This window comes from Pogona vitticeps, chromosome 6 (assembly GCF_051106095.1).
Source record: "Pogona vitticeps strain Pit_001003342236 chromosome 6, PviZW2.1, whole genome shotgun sequence".
NCBI classification, from domain to species: domain Eukaryota; kingdom Metazoa; phylum Chordata; class Lepidosauria; order Squamata; family Agamidae; genus Pogona; species Pogona vitticeps.
In genome coordinates, this window is record NC_135788.1 from 35,564,413 (window position 1) to 35,580,856 (window position 16,444).

The window sequence follows — 16,444 nt, forward strand, 5'->3', positions numbered from 1 at the left end:
TTTGTGACTATATACCTAAGGGTCCGTTATCCAATGTTCACCAAACTTTCAGGAGTTGTAGAAAAGTGTCTGAGCAAGCTTCCCTGTAAATTTGGTGTCTCTAGGTTGTTGGGGGTCAGTGTTATTCCAACCTTGAAACCTGGTAAAGCCCTGGGATCAGATGTAATCACTTCAGGATTAATTAAGAAAAACTCTGACTGGTGGGTACCAATTATAACATCTTTATTTACAGCAATCGATAATGGAGAATTCCCAAGGATTGGGGGCTGGCAATAATTGTTCCTATATAGAAGAAAGGTAACAGAGATCTTCCATCAAACAATGGGGCTACTTGACTTCCCAAGGTAGTCAGACTCCTTATGGTCCGCTCTATGAGTATGTAGCTCCCTGATATTAACAAAGTTGGTAATCTGAATTTGTTTTCTGTGTTTCTTTGTTGTGTCACCTCCCACCTTATCAATCGCCCTAATGATCCCATCTGGGTTGTTATCAAGGGGAGGGATGGGATAAACCATCCTTGTCAGGAGTTCTGAACAGCTCCTGACACAAGGACGTCGAAACAATGCCAGCTCCTGATTCTTTAAGTTCTGAAAAGGGAACAATGTGTGGGTGCAATTCATTTTGAATAGATTGCAGCACAGGGTCATTAACGTGAAATCCAGAATATCCTCTGGTCCTTCCATGGGAGTAATTTTTACCTTCATAATAATAGGGCCGGGAGTGCTGTAACAGAGTTCCTCCTAATGAAACCTTGGGGTCTAGGCATCAAATTCGTAAAGGCAACAAAAAGACCCAAACAGTTCAATCCACTCAGTAACTTGAAGAGTTATCAAGGCAAAGACTCACAGCCAAACTAAGTTGGAAACAGCAGCAACACCCCTCCAGGTCAGCAAAGCTCTCTTATCTTTCCTCTCTCCCCTGTCTTCCTTTGGGAAGGAGCTGACAACAGGCAGTGAGTCCTTTGCCATGCACACGCTGACTGTTTCCTTCCCAAGGCCAAAATATGTATAGTCCTCAGTTGTTTGCTGGTGTTAACGGCTCTTCTAGATAAGGACCAAGCTGATAATATCCACCAAATACCCACAAAGCTGCTCAACTGTATCTGCACTCTACCTTCTCCATAAAGGCACTCCATCCCTCCTATTATGTTGATCTTTCAATACAATCTGCCCTACTCTATTCAGAAGTACTTCATCTTCCCTGTGACCCTTAGTGTGGTAGTAACCCAGTGAAATGATCAGCTAATGAAGCCTTCTCAGAAACGGAGAGAAGGAAAAGCTGAGATTAGGCACTAATGTATAAATATAAACAAGCACAAACTGTGACATTTAAAGCCATAGTGTCATTAAAAGGTGGTGGTGGTGGTGGTTCCTTGTTGAGCAAAATTAAAATTATGCTCAGCGAGTAAAGTAGAGGGACTACTTGTAGAGTCTGACTTGTAAATCCCAAGTAAGAGGCAACACTCTTGTTGAATGTGCTCATTTTAAAGCTTTCATGAAGGCATTGTCTGATGTCATGGTTATTTTCTTAACATTTGATAGAAAATACTACTTTAAATCTCCTGCTGTAATATTTAGCAATAAGGTCAAGATCATGTGGCAGCAATTGATATAGGAGAAACAAAGACAATAATAAACTTGGTGAGATTAAGCTCAGGCATTGTAGTAGCATCTGACCTCCCATTTGTAAGGAATCATTGTAATTCGAGGACTGTAAATCCATGAAGTGAATGATATGGCAATTTGTGGCCTAAGAGCATCGCCCCATGAACATTTTAGAGCAAAGATACTTACTTTATGGTGCCCAGGGCAAAGGTTTTACCTGCAGTATTCAAAGAGTGCATATTAAAACTGTCAGGCAGCTCAGAAACCTACAAATTCCCTTTTGATTGCTCCCTCCAGCTTTTTGGATCTGACGTTATTCTATGGTCAATTATTTCAGCAAAAGATAACTGCACTTTTTGAACAGAAGATTTTGAAGAGAGTATTTCAATTTTATTTATAGTTACACAAACGGCAGGATTTGTTTTAAATTAGACTGAGTGTCCTAAAAGCCCCATTTCAGAATCTACTGATTTAAGCAGTCAAATGCTCATTGGAAGAAAAGTAGAATAAAAATGGAACTAAATTAATGATGGTAGTAGTCACCAGAATCCTGTTACTTAACACCTGCCAATATAATATCAATCTCAGCAGTGAACTGCTGCAAATTTAGAAGTCAGCATAGGTATTTGCTGTCATGCACCAGTCATGCAACTTGACATGTGACAGTTAATTCCTACACTGCCTTCCTAGCTTGTAATAACTTGCTTCTGAGATTTGTGCCAAGGCACAGATGTTCTAAATTGGAAATGGTACAGTATGTTTGTGTAGAGTTGAGAATTATCAGGACTGGAGCATATATGTAGTGGAAATCCAATATTTTCCTCCCCTGCTTTTGTCCTGAGGAATGCATCTTCCTTTAAGTTGCTATTTGCATAGAGAACAAATCTATCCTCCTTACAAGCAAACAGCATCTTTTTTGTTGTTGTTTAGTCATTAAGTCATGTCCGACTCTTTGTGACCCCAACTTTAAAAGAGGGATTTTGCTCAGTGGAGCAAAATCAGTGGAGGAAAAGGTTAAATTCTCCCCACAAACATACTTGTAATCTGATATTTATCAGCCCTTTCCAGCTGTTGCTGTCTCCAGTTTTAAAAATTTGCACAGCAAATGCAAATATACATTTAGCATTGCATCCCATTTGCTGTGGTTTTTATGCCACTATGTATATACCACTCTTTGCAAGAGAAACCCGTATACAGAAAAGAACCAACTTTGGACCTTCTCTTCCTCACCATCATACATATATAGGGAAACAGAGCAGATTAGCTGTTTTGGTACCCCATCCACCCCTGAATACTTCTCTTCCCTGCTGGTTCCACCTATCAGACTGGTTCCATCTCCCCTACTCCCCAGGCAGGTCTCTGCCCATTTGGGGGGAAAGTCAGATAAGGAATTTTTGTGCAGTGTTATGCATGTAAGGTGGTTCATGTAATTAGGTGCCCTGCCTAAATACAGGAAGAGTTTAGTTGTGTATAGTGATATATATATAAACTCAACCTTCAGACCTTTATCAAACACATGAAGATCTGGGTGTGGGGAGAAGAATCAACAGGGATGGCAAGATTGGAGTCATCATATGTCGCTGGAACTGCATGTTTTTTTCAGAGTCATCTTTCCACACATTCATGAATATATGGAGAAAAAATGGCGGGTATACAGTTAAACTATAATCAATTGTGCAGAGATATTGTGGGTCTTTGCTAGCAACACAACATTTATAAGTATAATGTCCTAATCAACTGAGGTTGTTTTTTAAAAAAAAAAATCACCTTTTCCAAGGCAGCATCCTCTTGGGAGCAGAAGGCATATAGAACTGCCCATAGAGATCTCATTTGTCAGAACCCAAGGAAAGATTGCCCCATTTGAAGGAACAGGGCTTCCGCTTATAGAAGCAACTGCTTAGAGAAAAGACTGCAGTATGAGTGATAGGAAGGAGGAGGATCCTGTATTTTAGTAGTAGCTCTGGATAGCTATCTCTCAAAAAGCAAAATGTTAGAAGGAGCATTGTAAAACTAACAACCTCTCTTGTAAGGAAGCTGCAAGGTATTTGTATGATACTTAACAGCCTTCAAATTTTCATAGGGAATGTTTGTGCCTGGAAGAAAGTACAGATAATAACCCAATTCCCCATGTCATCATAATTGCTCCAGTATTCACTTAACAGGACTGTCCCCATTTAGTCACTTGCTAGAACAACAGAATGTCCAGAAAAAGAGTCCCTTCTGCCTAGAATAAGCTCTACTTTTACATTGCATCATACATAATGCAAATAATACCCAGGAGGTGCTGAAAGGGCCAGAAGCTGTTGCTTTCACTGCACATTTGGGGGGCAAATTATATCTGCTGTGAATGTTATGAGAGCAACCAATGGTGGGAGTCTCCTGATTTTCCATGGTACAACATATGGAGGGGGCAGACGTTTTGCTAAATTCAGAGCCAAACTGAAACAGTCACCAAAGACAAAAGGAACAATTCCATTGATTCCATGGACATTAGATCAGGTCTTCAGTCTTTAGAATGTGGGTGGAAGGACTGAAAGATGGTACAGAAACAATTGAATCCCATTGAATAAAGAAAATGTGTTGATGCAAAATGTATCAACCCAATTTGGTACAAAAATATGTAGAGCTTGATTCTAAATTGCAAGTTTTTCCAACATCTTTCATACTCAACAAGAATGGCACAGCTTAGGAAATTATTTTTTAAAGTAATTAAATTGAATATAAAATTATAGTTCCAAAGGCCTCAAATGTAATTAGCTACACTTATAATTTCAAGAGTGTTCCAGCAAGTAGCCATTTTAACATGATAAGGAAGGAAGGAAGGAAGGAAGGAAGGAAGGAAGGAAGGAAGGAAGGAAGGAAGGAAGGAAGGAAGGAAGGAAGGAAGGAAGGAAGGAAGGAAGGAAGGAAGGAAGGAAGACCAAAGTGTTGTTGCACTCTTAAGACTAAAATTGATTTCATTCTGACATTCCATGGTTTTACAGATACACACAAACCTGTCTATATGTGTGCTATATATGTGAATATAAACCTTTGACCTATATATTGTAATCCATGTGCCTGAAAAAGTAGATGGTAATGCGTAATTTCTTAAAAGTACCTCTACATTTCTGTTTCTCAAAAGCAACTCAAAGAGTTTTGTTTCATTAATTTTTTGAAATATATAAATGCGACAAGAAATTGCCCTATGATATGAAACACAAAGCATACTCCTTTTCCCATTGTCCTTATCAAAACCTCATCGCCACAGGTCCATGTTTGAACCCTGTGATATAGTTCCAGCATCCAAGGAGATCACACCATTGTAACCATCAAAGCAGCACACCTAAAAAACTTCAGAACAAGGAGGTAAAAACTGGCAAGTTTTACTTGGTGTATACTTTCATGAACTGCAGCCCATTTAACCACATTTTGCTATGGCACACTACAGTAAGTTAACCCTCCACTTAATAAAAGCAGTTGGCACAGTGCAGTAAAAGTGATGTTACCCCTTATTAAGTTGCACTCATATATAATGTTGGCATGTCATTGGTGCTGGAGAAAAGAATTAAGTATAAAGAACCAGTTGTTTGTAATGAGTGACTTCCATATGTGAGAACCTTTTTCTCATACTACATTATTTAGAACATGGCAGACCACATGTCTTCATTTAAGCCAGGGCTTATTATCTTCATGGCCTCTTGTCCATGCCCGAGTTCAGTATTCATCACCTAATGAAAGACTACAGGAGGAAGAAACTTTCAGCAGGTACACAGTACATTTTCTTTTATGCCAGCTACAGACAATTAATAAACTCCTAGAACTACAGATTTTTTTTAAAAAAAATATCTATGCTAATTGCAAATTTTATCTTAATGTAGGCTGAGACTACATGGTCAAATGGGTCGGGATTTCCTATGGAAGTAGAATGGATGGATTTGAAGGTCTTCAAACCGATCGCATGATGCAAAGCCCAATGCAAATCAGCCTGGCCCTTTTTGCTTCCTATACAGAGTTTTTGTCCCTGCCGTTAAGAGCTTCTACTGTTTTAAAGCTGGAGCACTTTGAACAGTGCTTTCCTTGTCTGACCCGTTGTTTCACTCTCCAAAAGGACAGGGAGCTTGACTGTCGGTGATGCGCTAAGCCGAGAGTGATGTTTTAGAAAACAGGAACATCCACCCCTGCAATCATTTTTCCTTGTTACTTCAAAGCTTTTTTTTTTTAAACAAACGAGCATGTTTAGAGCTAGATCACCTTATCACTGTATGATACATTAGTTTAGCATTAGATCACCTCTGCATGGACAAAAAAAGAGATGGAAACTGATATGAAACAAAAGCAACTCCAATGAACTACAGCAGACTGCTATGTTTCTGTGATATGTACATAAATGTTTGTACATTATAGAGAACTTTGGAAAACTGACCCTTTTCCCTAATTCTGTGCAATCCCTTAAACAGCTCACTATCTTTACAATGAAGGATAAAGTTGAGCCAGGGATTGGCAAAGGGCAGGATCAAAGGAAAGGTGACTATGGGCTGTGGAGTCGATCAAATTGATTGATTGAAGACCCAGTGTAGACATTGGCACCGAAACAATCCATGGCCTCTGTCTGATCACCTAATCAGAATACAAGCATAAAATTGACTGTGAATCAAGCCACAGTAAAGCCAAGTTGCTGTGATTTAGCTTGCCACTGTTGTCACAACCTGAACAATATCCATTGAAACCAATGGGACTTAAGCTAGTTGCGACTGCCAAACCCTATTCATTTCAGGGAGTCTGCTCTGGGTTGGACTAATGTAGGACTTACTCTTACTTCCACATCGGTCCAAGCTCCAACACACTGAGATAGTTTACGGAAGCAGCAACATTTCCTATTACCATAGTCCAGCATCAGCAGCACATAATCACGAAAGAAACATTCATAAATCAAGACAAATTTATGTTCCGGAGGCTATGGTAGGGGTCCCAAACATTGTGGGGATCATGGGAGACAATGCACCCTTTCAGGATCCAGGGGTTGGATCCATAGGCCCCGGTTTCTAGAAACGGTTCAGCCATAACCAAGTGGGTGGAGTCTGTGATTGCAGCCAGATAATTTCAGATCCTGGACTTAATGTCCCTTGGGTGTTTAAATGGTTTTAAAAATAATACACTTGTCTTATTTCAGTTGTACAGCACACAACTAAAATTCCTTTTCGCTTCCTCATTCTGGGTTTTACTGTTGGTGCATTCCTAATATCTTAAGGAGATGCAGAGGGGATCTGTTTGCTAAGCCTAATTTAAACACAAAGAAAGAAAAAAGAGCAATTATTCTGGAACAATCTGGAACAATCTGGAACAATCTCCCTCCAGAGATTTGTGCGTGCCCCTCACTGGGTCTCTTTAAAAACCAACTAAAAACCTGGATGTTCAGGCAGGCCTTCCCCTCCAGTTAATATCTGTCTCTTTTCTTTTTTCTTGTGGTCTATCTTTCATTTTTCTTTTTCTTTTTTCCCCTTTTTTCCCCATCTTGAAGTTTTATATATTTAATGTAATAATCCCTTTGTTGTTGTTGTTGTTGTTGTTGTTGTTGTTGTTGTTGTTTTATCATAGTACTATGACTCTGTAAGCCGCCTAGAGTGGTCACAATGGACAGATAGGCGGGATACAAATAGAATAAATAAATAAATAAATAAATAAATAAATAAATAAATAAATAAATAAATAAATAAATAAATAAATAAATAAATACATTTTGAGCTCATTTAAATCATAGCATCATCCTGAGTATAAGAAAAGAGAAGGTTCTGCTCCTGTGCATTAATACTGAGCATATTCACTTGGCAGTAAATATAATTTTGTTGTAGAAATGGATAATGTAGCCTTCAAATAAAAATAACGAAATGGCATCTGTCATCATGCAGTCCCCTATCGGCATGTATATATTCAGCCTTCCTGACTATAAAATGTTTCTAAAATTAAGAGGGAAGGACATGGTGATGAGTAGTATCTGCCAATTCTGATGGGCTGAGGCAAGTCCACGTCCCTTTTTTGGTGCTCCTTGGCAAGTGAGACCAAGCTGGCCACCTCCTTGTCCTTCTGCCAGCAGGAAATGATGTTTTATTCCCACAATTGACTGGCTGTTGAAAGGGGGCGGAGTTAAAAGGTGGGTGCTGTCTACTGTTGTTGATGTGCTGTTAAACTACAGTTATTCAATTATGTTTTAGTATTCTATATTGTTTCATTGTCTTTTAATATAATAGAATTTTCTATGTTCATCTCTATTTATTTTTCACCTTTTGGTGAGCCCCCCTTGTGGGGGCAAAAGCAGGATATAATTTATTTTCCTTCCAAATTAGAAATATATAAATGACATCCCAACTTCTAGGCTTCTCTGCTGCTGCCACTCTTTCACTTCCTCTTCTCTGGGTAGTCAAATGGTAGTTAACATGCAGCAAGAGCCCAGAATCCAGCCCTGAGATCAATATGGTCAATCTGTTTGTCCGTCTGTCCGCCTGTCTGTTTAAGAACATAAGATCCCTGCTGGATCAGACCAAGAGCCCATCTAGTCCAACTTCTTGTATCTCACAGTGGCCCCACCAGATGCCTCTGGGAGCACATGAGACAACTAGATACAGTGGGGTCTCTACTTAATCCGTATTGGAAGGTGGTTCTCAAGTTGAAAAGTTCTTATGTTGAATTTGCATTTCCCATAGGAATGCATTGAAAACCATTTAATCCGTATCTGCTCTTTTCCGTCCATAGAAACTACAGTGGAACCTCTACTTAAGAAATCAATCAATTTTGGAATGGTGTTCTTAAGTTGAAACTTTCTTAAGTTGAAGCAAAATTTCCCATAGGAATGGACTGAAAACCAATTAATCCGTTCTGGCTGTTTTTTTGTTATGTAGAGGTGCGTTCGTACATTGAAGCATTAGTTCCCATAGGAACTAATGCAAAGCTGGTTAATACGTACTCTACCACTAGGGGGAGAATTTTTTTTAACCTAAGATGACCTAAGGTTAAAAAAAGAGCAGGAAAGGTTTTTTTTTTCCTGTTCTTATCTTGGATTTCTGTTCTCAAGTAGAAGCAAAATTTAGCAAATGGAGCTGTTCTTAATTTAGATTGTTCTTAAGTAGGGACGTTCTTAAGTAGAGACCCCACTGTAGCTGTCTCCTGATATGCCCCTCCTGCATCTGGCATTTTGAAGTACCTTAAGGTTGAAGATTATACATCCCCACCATGGCTTGTAACATGCAATGGACTTTGCCTCCAGATATCTGTCCAATCCTCTTTTAAAAGCATCTAGGCCAGATGCCATCACCACATCATGTGGCAAGGAGTTCCACAGACAAACAACCTGCTGGGTAAAGAAATATTTTCTTTTCTCTGTTCTCACTCTCCCAACATTCAATTTTAGTGGATGTCCCTTGGTTCAGGTATCGCATGAGAGGGAAAAGAGCTTCCTTCTATCCACTTTATCCATTCCCTGAATAATTTTAGACAATCATGTCCCCCCATCAAATGCTGTAGCTTTTCCTCATAAGGGAGGTGTCCCAGCCCAGTCATCATTTTAGTGGCTCTCTTCTGCACCTTTTCCAGCTCCACTTTTTTAAGGTGCAGCGACCAGAACTGTACACAATACTCCAGGTGCGGCCTTACCAGCATTTTGTACAATGGCATTAGGATGTTGGCTGTTTTATTTTCTATCCCCTTTTTAATTATACCTAGCATGGAATTGGCCTTCTTTACTGCCACCACACACTGGGTTGACTGTTTTAATAGAAGACTCACACATTAGGGACGCAGAGTCTTGTAGCATTTTCCTTGCAGTGATCACTTAGAGGCATCATGCATGACCTGTTGGGTAGCTCGGTGTTTGGTTGGGAGCTCTATTCCCCACTGTGCCTCCTTGACAGGGGCTGGACTCAATGCAGTTCTAAGATGATGATGATGATTTCCAATTTCACGAGTTTGAATTTCTACTTTTGTCATCTTTGCCAGGTTCTTCTCTCAGCTGTTGAGCTAACAACAGAAAAGAATAAGTATTGCCTTCATCTCTTGCATGTGGACTTCCAAGCAGCGTCTGTTTGGCCACAATTGTAGGAAGCACAATTCTGAACCAGAATGAACCATCACACTGATGCAGCACTTGTGTGTTTGTGCTTTTTAGTGATCATATTTGGTATTTCCCATTTCTTGTTTTTCAGTGTCTGCATGTCTGCGTCTCTGTGCACTTTCAGACTATTAAGTGAAAAGGCTCTTGTTGACGAACTGCTGACCAGCCCTTGAACAATAAAGATACGTCAATATTCTTATTAGAATAGATGCTTCTCGTAGTGAAATGTTATTTCTCAGAAGTATTCAGCCTCCCCAAAAGGATTGCTAATCCATGATTAACAACAACACATGGGGCACTCAGAGCATACTATAGATAAAACAGAAAACAACTGCAGGTGACTTTTCAGGCATAATTTGGAGATGTAGTGACCTAAACTCATTCATTCTAAGCATTAATGTTTCCATCATGTTTAAGATGAGAGAGAGAGAGAAATTAGAGCATTTAATTTGAGAGCCATGACTTGCATGCAGTTCCAGACCAGCCCTAAAGGCTGGCTTTATATTTCAGATTCTTTGTAGGAAACCTTTTGCTGAAACTTTGCCCAAACATCTCGCAGTTGATTGCAGAGCTGAGCGCCTGGGGGCTGCCAGCTCGATACCTCAAGAATGGTTATGATTGGTTGGTGTTTTTGGCTTTGCCACCTGGATTTCTCAGGGCCCCTTAGTTGCTGCTGGGAATGTGCCCTAGCTCTGCCCGGCTGCTCTCCCCTATCACCCCTCTGACAGATTAAAACACAACAGGGTCTGTTGGATAACTGACACATTCCGCCCCCATCTCACTCTGAAAGGACTTCATTTAGCAGCCCTGCCGTTTGGGTTTTTTGACTGACAGATTGTGAAGGGGAAAAGTCATTCAGTTCCATTAAGCTCAGCCGCGGCTGCAGAACAAAACGCCTTCTTTGGAGAAAATATATAAATAAATAAACTAAAAAGGAGGAATGAGAAAGAAGGGTGGAAAGTGGGGGCATGAGCTTTAGAGAAAAGTGGGGGCGGTGTGCAGGGCAAGGGGAGAGAAAGCAGATTCTTTTCAGGTTCAAAGACAGTCTTTCTCTTTGCATTCTGTCTATCAATTAGGGCAGCATTCCCAGAGGGAATACAGCCCAGCTCTCATTGGTGTCATTCAACTGCCAATCTTCTTGACATGAACACCAAAGGGCCTCATGTCGCGCTGCGGAAGCTGTCCGTCAGACAATCAGCAGCTGCTATGACATCATCGGGGGTGTTTTTCTTTTGAGAGCTATTATGGGGGAGAAAAACATAACCCTAAGTGAGTCAGAGATTCCTCCCTCTCGTTCAGGATTAATATTTTTCTTTTACATTATTTGAAAAAGGAGGGAGAGGGCCATTACTGCCTGAGTTCATTAAAGATTATTGGAAATGTACATACATGCAAGAAAAATGAACAGTGTGCTTTTAAGGAATTGGGGGGGTGGGATTCACCCTATCTATCTAGTTGTTATTGGGATTAATTATATTTCCCTGGCCTTCTGTCAAAATAGGCTTCAACAGCCTTGCTCCTTCATCAATCAGACCTAAATCTTTATCCTTGTTTGTTGTTTAGTCGTTTAGTTGTGTCCGACTCTTCGTGACCACATAGACCAGAGCATGCCAGGCCCTCCTGTCTTCCACTGCCTCCCGGAGATGGGTCAAATTCATGTTGGTTGCTTCGATGACACTGTCCAACCATCTTGTTCTCTGTCATCCCCTCCTTCTCTTGCCCTCACACTTTCCTAACATCAGCGTCTTTTCCATCTCTCATGCGATGGCCAAAGTATTGGAGCTTCAGCTTCAGGATCTGTCCTTCCAGTGAGCACTCAGGCTTGATTTCCTTTAGAATGGATAGGTTTGTTCTCCTTGCAGTCCAGGGGACTCTCAAGACTGCATCAACAGTCAAACTGGGGTATAAAACAGTGGCCAAAATGTTATTAGCTATACCTCATGACATTATATACCGTAATTAGCATAGCTGTTTGGGGTATATTGCCACAAGTGAAGAAGTCAGTGCGGGCATTTGCTGTGGCACATCAGGTCATACCATTTGGCATGCAGCAACAAAGCCTACACTGCCACAATTTACGCCAACTGCATTGTGCCAGGCCAGCATGAATACATAATAAGATTGTGGCCACAGTACTGCAAAACTGAAGATGTGTTTGGTTTTTCAGAAAATGAAGCTCTAATAAGGGTGCCGTTTTAGTACAACACCAGTCTTTTTGAGACATTACTTCCACGTAGATTTTTTAAAAGGTGGCCTTGCCATTTATACCACTTTTCCCTACAGATCTCTCTTCCATGTACAAGTCAGAAGTTGGTTTACGTGACTGTCCAGGTACAGCTATATGCATGTAAATACTGGCCCGCAGGCAGAGAGAACAGAGGGAAGCAAAGTTGAAGATAGGATTAGCCAGTGATAGCCTCAGCTCTGCTGCCACCTGAAATGGGGACAAACATGGCTGCTACCTCCTCTCTGCATAGGCCCTGCTGCATCAACCACCTATCCTTATTGGCATTGCTCTACACCCATCCTCTGTTTCAATCTCGGAATGAAACAAGACATGCTGTCCACAGAGCTACCGGCGTTATCCTCCAGCTCTCCTTCCTCCGTCATACCACAATCTACCTAGCAGGGTATCCCACCCAAAATGCCTGGCTTTGAGTGGCCATATGTCCTGCTTTAGGGAGAACAGTCCTCTATTTAAAAAGCTGTCCTCCCTTTGGTGATGTGTAAGTGGCTACCCTACCTCACCCCCCCCCCAATGAGTATCTCTGGCTGACCAGGGAAAGTAGAAGGTTCAATTAGTAAATCTGTCTATTCAGCGCTCACTTGTTTTTAAATTAAAATGGTTTGGAGTAGGGATCATTTTCTAACAAAAGGCACAAAGCTTACACACTGGTATAACTGCTAACAAATGGCAGGAAGGATATGTCATGGCATGTCAATTGTGTATGAAATGCAGATGTTTGGACAGTCCCAGGTGTGGACATTCTGAAAGCACTGTTCAGGCCATTCCTCTGAAATAACTGTAAACATCACCATTTGACATCATTGACATAATGTAAGTGCCTAGCAAGATATTTCAGCAAAACTACAGTAACCTTAATTTGCAGCAAGCTGTAGAAAATATCAGGCACAGGTCATTTCAAAGAATTATTAATTTTAATGCCTTATTTATTTTATTTACATCCCAATATGGGATGTGCCCCATGATGATTACCTTGCCACAATGTTGTGCAATATGGTGAGCATTAATGTATTTCCATTTAAATTATGACAATGGTGTCAAATTTGATGTTTGCATATGGTAGCTTTTATTAGAATGTTCATATTTCATGCAACAAAACCTCCTTGTTTTGCGAAGAGCCCTCTTATATTTGGTATTCCTTCTCCTTCATGTCCTTCTTTCTGGTGATATCTGTTCTCTCTTTTTTCAGCAGCGGAAAAGCAGCCCCCCCCCCCCCCCCCAATTTCAAGGAAGGACTCAGCAGAGCCAAAAAATTGAGGTCTTGCTGTCTCTGGAGTGCCATGTGATGCCCTTTTCAGTGTGGAAGGGAGCACCTCAGCTCCTCTCATGTCCCACTCCCTTTGGCAAACAGGAACCATTTCACTCCACTTCCTACTTCCACATATGAAGGAAACTTTCAGAAATGACTACTGAAACAAACAAACCTGCTCTATGACATCCATGCATTCCGAAATGGAAAGCTACTTAGGGTGCAATTATATTGGAAATCCAAATCACAGCTATTCAGCTTTGCTGCATGTCAATTTGTGGTCTGTATTACATTTGAAACTGCAGTTGGTAGTCACACAGGGCTGCACATTAGAAATGATTTGGTGGTTCGTGCCCCTCTGCACTACAGATTGGTTCAGGAGTTCTCTGTTCATACTGGATGTGATGTGAGTGGCATTCTAGCACATAGCCCCCGCTTCTTTCCTTCCTTCAGCTGTTCCTGCCTTTGCCAATCTTTTTATGGGGTGTAATTATGGGAAATTATGGAAAATTATTGGAGATTAGACCACTGTAATGCACTCTACATGGGGCTACCTTTGAAGCTGATGCGGAAACTCCAAATGGTGCAGAATGCGGCAGCCAGACTCCTTAGTGGAACAAGAAAGTACCACCACATTTCTCCTATTTTGGCCGTGCTGCATTGGCTGCCCATTCGGTTCCATGTTGACTTCAAAGTCTTGATGCTTACGTATAAAGCACTAAACGGTTTAGGGCCTCGATACTTGGCAGAACGCTTACTCCCACCTAGTTCTACCCGTGTCACTCGCACGAGTCAGGAGATGAGGCTGAGGAGCATGACGCCGAAGGAGGCCCGGATGGAAAAAAAAACAAGAAACCAGGCCTTCTTGGTGGTGGCTCCTTGCCTCTGGAACAATCTGCCTCTGGAAATTCGCGCGGCTCCCTCGCTGGGTATTTTTAAAAACCAACTAAAAAAATGGATGTTTAGGCAGGCCTCCCCCCCACACCAGTTAATTTCTGACTCTCTCCCTTGCTTTCTCTATTATGATTTATTTTGTTTACTTTCCATCTTATAGAATTTTTAAATTGTGTAAAAATTCCTTTTTTATATGGTTCTTGTATTTTGTATTTTGTTTTTTGTTGTGTTGTAAGCCGCCTAGAGTGGTCGCAGTTGACCAGATAGGCGGGGTATAAATGGAATGAATGAATGGATGAATGGATGAATGAATGAATGAATGAATGAATGAATGAATGAATGAATGAATAGATAGATAGATAGATAGATAGATAGATAGATAGATAGATAGATAGATAGATAGATAGATAGATAGATAGATAGATAGATAGATAGATAGATAGATAGATAGATAGATAGATAGATAGATAAAGTTCTAGCAATAAAGTAATAGAGTGATCTAGTGCTAATCTTATTTATGTAAGAAATAACATTCAGAGCACAGCTGAGGGAGAGGAAAGAATGTGGGGGCACGTTCCCCCAGTCCTGAACATTCCACCCGAACTGCCCACATCACTGAAACACCACCTACAGACATGCCCCCTGTCTTTACAAGAATGTATTGTAACTAACCACATGGGGGAAAGTCCATTTGAATTTTTCCAGCTTGAAAAGATTGAAGCCCCTCCAGTGGCAGAAAAAAAAAGCCATTTGGGGGGGAAAGACCTGAACCAATTTGATTCACCTTTGCATCATGTAGTTTGTAAAACCTATTTTGAATTCACTTGTTTTAGGCAGAGGAAATCCTCTGGTAGTTGACCGTCCAGTCACAGCATTAAAAATGCTTGATAGTGGATGAAGAACAATTTTTGGCAAAGGACAAAAGAGACAATGATGCTTCTGTTTATTATCCAGATTTGTATAAACAATCATCAGGATGATGACCTGAGGACATACAGAACAAATCAGGATTTGTCCCTCTCCTACTTTACACAGAGCTCAAACCCAGTGTGACAACACATTTGATGTATGTATTCCATGAACTATTCAAAATTCCCTACCTTTTAAAACCAAATTTTCAACACAACATGAAAGTTCTTGCCTGAACAGTTCCATGTCTTCAAACAAAGAATTGTTTAGACGTGGAAGAAATGTTCTATGAAGGATGAGATGAAGTGGCTCTTCGCATCACAGGGGTCAGCTAATCCATCTCTCAGAAAAAAACAGGAAAAGCTAGTTTCTCCTGAGGACAATCTTGAAGAGAAGTCTGTAGGTATGTACAAAATGTTGTGACTGTACTTTTCCAAAAGGGTTGCTGTTCAAATGATGTACATCTGTATATAGCCACAATATAGACAGATCTTACAGGACTTGTAACTATGTCAAAGTTTGATAAGCAATTCTAAGAAGAGCCTGTTTTAGGAAGTGGGGCAAAAATAAAAGAAGCCTTACGTCATAGAATTTTCCTCACACATTTAGAGTCGTTTTAAATAGTCAGTAATGCATACACATGTATACATTCTTTGGAAATCCTTTTATAAAGTCTGTAAATCTTGATTCATTTTCATGTGGATCAGGTGAATGTTTTTAACTGGAAAAAAAATGCTGTAAATTTTATTAAAAGTGAACTTTTAAAAGGGGGATTAGTTTTAAGACTGTAAAGCAACATATTTAAACACTTGAAATATTTGAAATATTTTAATTTAATGTAATTGATGTGATTTATGTTCTTCCTTTCAGTTTACCATGAAATGCCAGGGTGATTTAAAGACTACAACAGTAAAAAAACAAAACAAAAACAAAACTATTTCTGTGGGTGCAGTCCAGTTGACCACAAATTTGAAGCTCTATCTTCGGAAGTTCCACAACAACCAAAAGGCCTTCTCCCTATTTGGAACAAAAATGGCTACCAGGGAAACACAGCATAACACTAAGAAACAACAGGTATTTTCCAGTAGGGATGAGGCAAGAATTCCATTTCATTTTTGCAAATAGTTTGTCAGTATTGGCAAATTTCATCATAATGGGGAGGAAAGGAATTAGAGATTTTAAAAGTTCCAACATGGGAGGAAATGAAATAGAAAGATTCATCCCTCCAGGTCTATACCTAAAAAGTCTGCACTTCAATCTCTACATGTTTACTCATATTAGCACTAAATCAGATTCACATCCTTTTTTCAAAAGGCTCATCTTTAACATCTGTATGGCAGAAAGATACCACAGAGTACTTTGGTCTGTCCCTGTTGAATTTGGCTGGTGTTAAATGGCAAATGTTTCTTTCTATTTACTAGTGAGGAATCTATCAAGATCTACAAATGTCTTCAGATTTA